Below are 6355 nucleotides of genomic sequence, written 5' to 3'. Positions count from 1 at the left end.
AATATACCCATAACATGTTTCATAAATACCACTAAGACAAACATTTTGTGGTAAATTGTATTGCCTTGATTGTGGACATCTTTGAAAACATTTGTCTGGTATTTCATCTGTGTACATTTATAGCCTTCGCATCAACGCACATACGTATGCTCAGGAAAAGTATTGTGTAATATTTTGAGGTAAACGGGCCGAAAAAGTCGGCAAAAACGCTCGTATTCGGTTCATGGAGGGAGAAGCGGGAGAAAATTTCCGCGCCTTCCCGCGAGGGGAACACCAGTAAATGCAGAGCGTTGGGGCCTCAGTACTGGTTGAAGGTAGAGTTGCTTCCATCGCTTCTTCCGTGATGCTGGAGTAGCAGACAGGAGTAAACGTGGAAGCGAGCGTCAACCGAGGAAGGAAGGAGCAGCGCAGTGACTGAAACACGAGCGACCGCTAGCCGCTTTATATTTGCAGAGCGCATAGTAGAGGGAGAGCAGTACGGGGGGGGGGAGAGAGCGCGCATGAGCAAGCAGCGCACACCCTTCCACGCCCCACCGCGCTGCTATCACGCACCTGTTACGCCCAGACCGCGACGGAGCGAACGGGCTGACTACGACGCATGCACGCGCCAGCTGCTGTTGAGAGAGAGAAGGGAAGGAGGAGAGGCGCACCTGCTGCGGACGTGGAGCTGTGGACGCCGTCCGACGCAGGAAGAGGCGAGGCTAAGAAATGCTCTGCATTTAAAATAACAACAAGGAAGGTAGTGGCGGTGGTGGCACTGACTTTACAGCACCTGCAGATGTTTGCACTGAGACGTCAAGTTGAAGCTTGTCTAGCCAACTGCACCTGGAGGTGCCTACCGAGAACGATATCGGCGAATGCCGCGACACCTTCACCATAATACAGACAATGAATTATTGTTTGTGGTGAGTGCAGGACCGAAATAGGGGAAATAGTGACAATATGCCAATAATCTGAAAGAGATCAAAAGCGACAAACACAACTTCTCCTGATTGCAAACAGGAAACGTGACCCTTGATGAAGCTACACCGCAAATCACTGTTGACATGATGTACGAGGGAGTGCGAAAAACGTCGTATTGCGGACTCCTGACGACAGAGCAAGGCATCCGCATCCCGTTGAGATTGACGTCCGCGTAGGAGACGTAGGAAGGTCTCCAGCATTAAGATCCAGACACATATCCAGGCACTTTTTTTTCAACAATCTTTGCAAAATGAAAGAAAAGAAGACGTGTACGCGAAAACTAGAATATAGAAGGATTTAAATTCCGCCCCTCTGACTATGGGGTGACTACACCCGAGTCGAAAAATAGCCAGGCGGAGAAACTTGTGTCACACAACTTTTGTTGCACAAACTTGTTTCTGCCGTATTGAAGAGTTAGGATGTAGTTGTTTTGGTGAGAAAAACGTGAAGCGAAACTGTAGTCACAAAGCATCTTTACGAAGGCTACAGAACCCTACAAGCATTGAGCGCAAAGTCCTCTTTAATTGTTTCTTTAGCTGTTCCTCGCAATCTGAGCGGTGCTGATCTTTTGTTTCGTAAGTTATCTGCTACCCAGTTCATGTCCAAATGCTGTACGAAGGCTACGGACTGCGTTTTATTCTTCTATTTCTTAGTCGTCTCGGTGATAAATAAAGAAACGCTGGGCAGGCATCGTGCTGTGGTTTCAGTTGGGGGACCTGAACAATGTCCTTTGTTGAACGTCGGGAAGTTGTCGAAGGAACGGCAGGGTATAGTTTGTAGGTAATATATGCCACATGCGTGATCACTCGTCATTCTCCAGGATATTGAAAATAGGAGTTTTTGAAGGCGCCTTCTTTCGGCAGCAGGGAAAACTGGAGGTTTCGGTGCCTGAGTCCAAACAGGCCTTTTGGGACACTATGTGTGCGTAGGCGACACGTTAAAAGTGGCGGATGCGCTACCCTCATTAAGATTTCGTTGCTGTGCCGACGATAACGATTTATGCGGTGGATTCACTTAAAATAATTACGGGCATTTTGATCGGACTTCAAAGTTTACATATTACAACCATCCGCCCTGTCAGCCGCTTCCCTCTAAATTCTAAGCAAGGCTGTGGAACATTCGTTCTCTTGTTGTAATGTGGTCGGCAACGGTTTGGTCTTATTTGCAGATGTCTGCGGCTCCTTCATATCTGTGTAAATTGGAGGCTTCTAAACTGTAGCCTAAAACAAGCTATTCCTTGAAATTATTATCCATTTATCAGAGCTCTTTGTCATAAGTTGTTTTGGCGGTGATTTAACTCAAACCTGTGAGCACTGAGACCTTGTTGGTGTAGGGCAGTGAACTCTCGGTATCGGCGTGTCTCATATTCCCTTGTACCTGCTGAGCACGCGGACATGGCGTTTCCGTATAGATAATCCTGTTGGTATTACAAAGTCCGATTAACGCCTGATCGAGTTATTGATAGCATTTGCATTGTTTCGGGCTTCTATGTGCTGACGCAAATTTTAAATCAAAGAATTGCCTTTCTCGGCTTTAGAGGTTTTATCTGAGCATTTATATATGCTTAGCTGCATGAAATGATTAACACAAGCAAAGACAAACCAGTACACAGCCTAATGAAGACAAAGAGATGCATCACGCCATTTCGGCTCTATTGAAAATATTCGGAATAAGACATCCCAAAACGTCAGCGATGCCATAAGCCGATTTCCCAGTTCTTTTGTAGAGCCCCACCAACACCATTTATACTACATAAAGTGTGTTGTAGACTGGCCGAAATAAATTGAACGTAATAAACCCTTATATTCTCACGCGCATAGTGACCTACAGTTGCGAATTGAACTATATTCAATACAGAAAGATTTTCCTCAAACGTTTATTGGTGTTCCTTCCAACCACGTGACGCTATTCTAATTTGACACAGTGGTTCTTCTTTATTTTTCTGCAGCCCTTTCTTCGGCGCGGGCAATTTCTTCTTCAGATCGGCCGCCTCCAACTCCATTGTTGCCCCTCATTGCACCAATGGCGGCTGCGCTTGGAGTTGCGATGAAGGCTGTTTAAAGACAAGAAACAGTCATGCAGTTGTAAAAACTACCTAATACAAGGCCACGTTTAAATTGGTGGAGGTCGCCATGTAGTTCAATTGTATTGAACATTCGGCAAAATCCTCAGTAGAGATCTTGATTCCAGGTATTCTATTGTAGGACTGTTTATTTTTGGGCACCGTTAATTAAGAATTCGATACCGAATGGGAAAAAAACATATGGGTTACTATTTTACAACCGTTCCTTAGAAAAGGCTCTTCATCACTACGATTTTAATTACAACTTGCGTAAAATACAAGAAACACACTTAGACAGTGTGGCCACTGGAAAAATGTTTTCGACTGAAGAGCTACAGTGCACAAAAGACGAGTGCATCTATTAGTGAACTACTATGAGCACTCTGAGCCCTTTCAGCACTTTGCCTTTGTACCTTTTTACCTGGGTCATTTTTTCTTTATATTTGTAGGACTGGACACATCAAACTTGCTATGGCCAGTAATATTACGAAAAACGATGTTATGGGTGGGTGGCTATTGTTGGAATACATGACGGATAATTTGAGACATTTTTTTATAATACAAAACAAAACTTGCAGCTATCCAGCCATGTAGATACCCTTCATTGACCATCACTACTCTGGTTTAACTCATCTTCACCTTTGTAGTGTTTTACTAATTTGCACATAAATTAAGAGCGAGTTTATTTTGACCGATGATCTGGGTTCTGAGAAAAGGGCTCCTTTAATTTTTTTGTACGTAAATAGGAGCAGTGGAGTTTGTTGTTTATTTTTTGGGAAATCTCGCCTTCCTCTGAAAAAAAATGTCGTTTTAAACAAGTTCACAGGTTAAAAAAAACAGGTTACAAATTTTCTGCTGCTCGTGCGCCTAGTGTTTGGATTTTGAAAAATGCGCATAATAAATCCTTCTTTCGTAGAGACGGTCGACTAGAGATATTGCCATAGTTTTCTCTACTTGTAAGAGACATGATAGCAAAACAAAAATTTCGAATTGCACCAAATGGCAAAGAAAAGATTTTCACATTAAATCTTAAAAGATAAGGAGCTTTACCGAGGATGACAGTGAAGAGAAGCAGAATAAGTAGTCCAAAAACACGAACCATGGTGCGTCTTCTGTTTAATAAAAAGAGGCAGGATGCACGTTTTTACTTAGAGTTGCAATACACAAGTTCGGAATACACATATTGACCTTGCTGTCACTTTTCACTGAGTATGCTAGGCATAGTTATACTGCTATACAGGGTGTCCCAGCGATCATGCACAAAGATTTATGAAACTAGTAATGGCATAACTAGAAGAAAACCTAGTGCGTAATGTGTACAGTACTATAAAAAAGGGGGCAGCATTTCTTTAGTTAATGAGACTTAACTAATAAAATATAATGATCTAAGTCGAGAAGTCCTGTCCTAATCACTGAAGTGTCATTAGGCACTTGTAGGTACCCACAAGGGGCATTTAACTGAGCTTTTTCATCGACGAAACAATTCTCGACACATTTATTCTGACAGATAAAGAAAACTCGGGACATATAAAAAATACCACGTGATGGCGCCTTCGCGCACATCGTAAAGCAATGTCCTCAAACAGGCTGTCTCTGAGTTAGCCACAATAAAATAAAGGAAAGACAGAAAGACGAAATCGCGACCGAGTTTATGCCTTATCTGCACATACGCCCCGAGAATCTTGCTGTTGCTCCACCTTCCATGCATGCCATTAACAAGGCGATGCGCTGTCTCTTTGGGCGGGTGACAGGCAAAGCAGTTGCTTTGGATCAGCCTATTTGGTGACGCTGCTGTACAATGCGCGAGGAAGCGCCGTCACGTGGTATTCGTCAGATTTCGCAGGTTTGCTTTATCAGTCAGAATAAATGAGTACGCCATTACTTCGTCGCTGAACATACAGCTGTTAGATGCCCCTAGTGGATACGTAGAAGTGTCTCATAGACACTTCAGTGACTAGAACTGTATTTATTGAGTTAGATAGTTCCTTACAAAAAATTATTAGGTCTCACATAGAAAAAAATTACTGTTCGATTCTCCACAGTACTGCAAACATTATGCGCTAGGTTTCCTTCGAGTATCGCCATTGTACTTATTTAAAATCTTGGTGCATGACAGCTGGGACACTCTGTATATATTGAAAAGCGATATACATATCCTAAAAACATTCCGCTTAATGGTAAAAATTCTGCTAAGGCAATTTCATACACGAGAAAAAAAATCACACACCCGATACTGTTGCAGCAACTACTGTCACACTCCACTTACCAAAAAAGAATTGCTCTGGTAGCTTAAGACAAATATTTCTTAAATTGTAGGTACAGATGGAGCTCCGCGTCCGGCATTTTATACTGCGGCCCTAGTGTCAACAGTGATCACGCCAGTGATAAAAGATTGGCACATGTGCAACTAAAAAAAAGGCAGTGACTGAGATGAAATAAACATAGTAAACCGGTGGTAAATGTATTGTAGTGAAAAGTGCAATGCTCGCTATATTATTTTCATAGAACGGGCAGAATCAGAGCAGATAGAAAAGTGCCTACATCTACGTCGTGCGGGCTCTGCAAAACTTTCACTTTTGTTTATTGAGCGACCTCGTCCGGAGAACACTTTACGACCCCCAGCATGTGTTACAAAGAGACTTCGCGGAAAAATAGGTATTTGTTTCTGCGGATGGAGGCGGATCAGCGAACCGTTAGTTAGAACGTACCTGACAAAACAGCTGTAGCCATCCATGATTCCAGGCCAACGTCATCGACTGAAGTTTTTGATTACCCCAATGAAATTGGTCGGGTTCATTGACCGAGCAAGAGCGGAAAGAGAGACTAAACTTGCGGCGATCACCTTGCCCTGATAAATATATACCATTTAGGAGAAGTAAAAAAAACTAAAAGTTGGAAGTGGCCATTCGCCTTTGCCCTAATTTTACGCAAGAAATCATTTTTGGCAGGAATATATTCTCGCAAAATTCGTAGTCTGTATATAAATTAGACATAGCAAGGCACAAACAGAAGCTTTGAATGTACCTATTTTCTTTTGAAATAAATGTAGCTTTGGTCTAATAAACAACGCATAAAAATACATTTCTCACAATGACAAATGAATAACTATTGTCTCAATCCAGAATAAGCGCCATGCCATATTTCGGAGAAAAAAAAATTTGATGAATAATCATTTAAGCTTAGAGAAAACAAGCTTACAGTGTGCTGTAATATTTCATTTATTGTGTATTAGTTTTGATGACAGTGAAAATAATAAAAGTTCGGGTGAAATATTGTCTCTATTAGTGCTCGCTGTGAGCGTAGGGATTGCGACAATAATTACTACGGCTA

The 6355-nt window shown here is 42.3% G+C and overlaps 1 long non-coding RNA gene across 2 annotated transcripts; it reads right to left on the bottom strand.

Annotated features, from left to right (window-relative positions):
* Positions 1-2825: 2825 nt before the first annotated feature.
* LOC144147159 (uncharacterized) lies at positions 2826-5877 on the bottom strand. Of its 2 annotated transcripts, none has more exons than XR_013317837.1 (3): positions 5734-5877; positions 4076-4137; positions 2826-3016 (listed from the first exon to the last, which is right to left on the bottom strand). It is a non-coding gene; the product is annotated as an uncharacterized LOC144147159 (long non-coding RNA). The 2 variants fall into 2 exon arrangements; XR_013317838.1 differs by having other exon boundaries at positions 4125-4137; positions 5734-5865.
* Between the last annotated feature and the right edge of the window lie 478 nt (positions 5878-6355).

Source organism: Haemaphysalis longicornis, unplaced genomic scaffold, assembly GCF_048455015.1.
Source record: "Haemaphysalis longicornis isolate Haplotype H1 unplaced genomic scaffold, Haemaphysalis longicornis Haplotype H1 scaffold_7, whole genome shotgun sequence".
NCBI lineage: Eukaryota > Metazoa > Arthropoda > Arachnida > Ixodida > Ixodidae > Haemaphysalis > Haemaphysalis longicornis.
The sequence above is the reverse complement of the archived record's forward strand: the minus strand, read 5'-3'. Positions and strand labels throughout refer to the sequence as shown.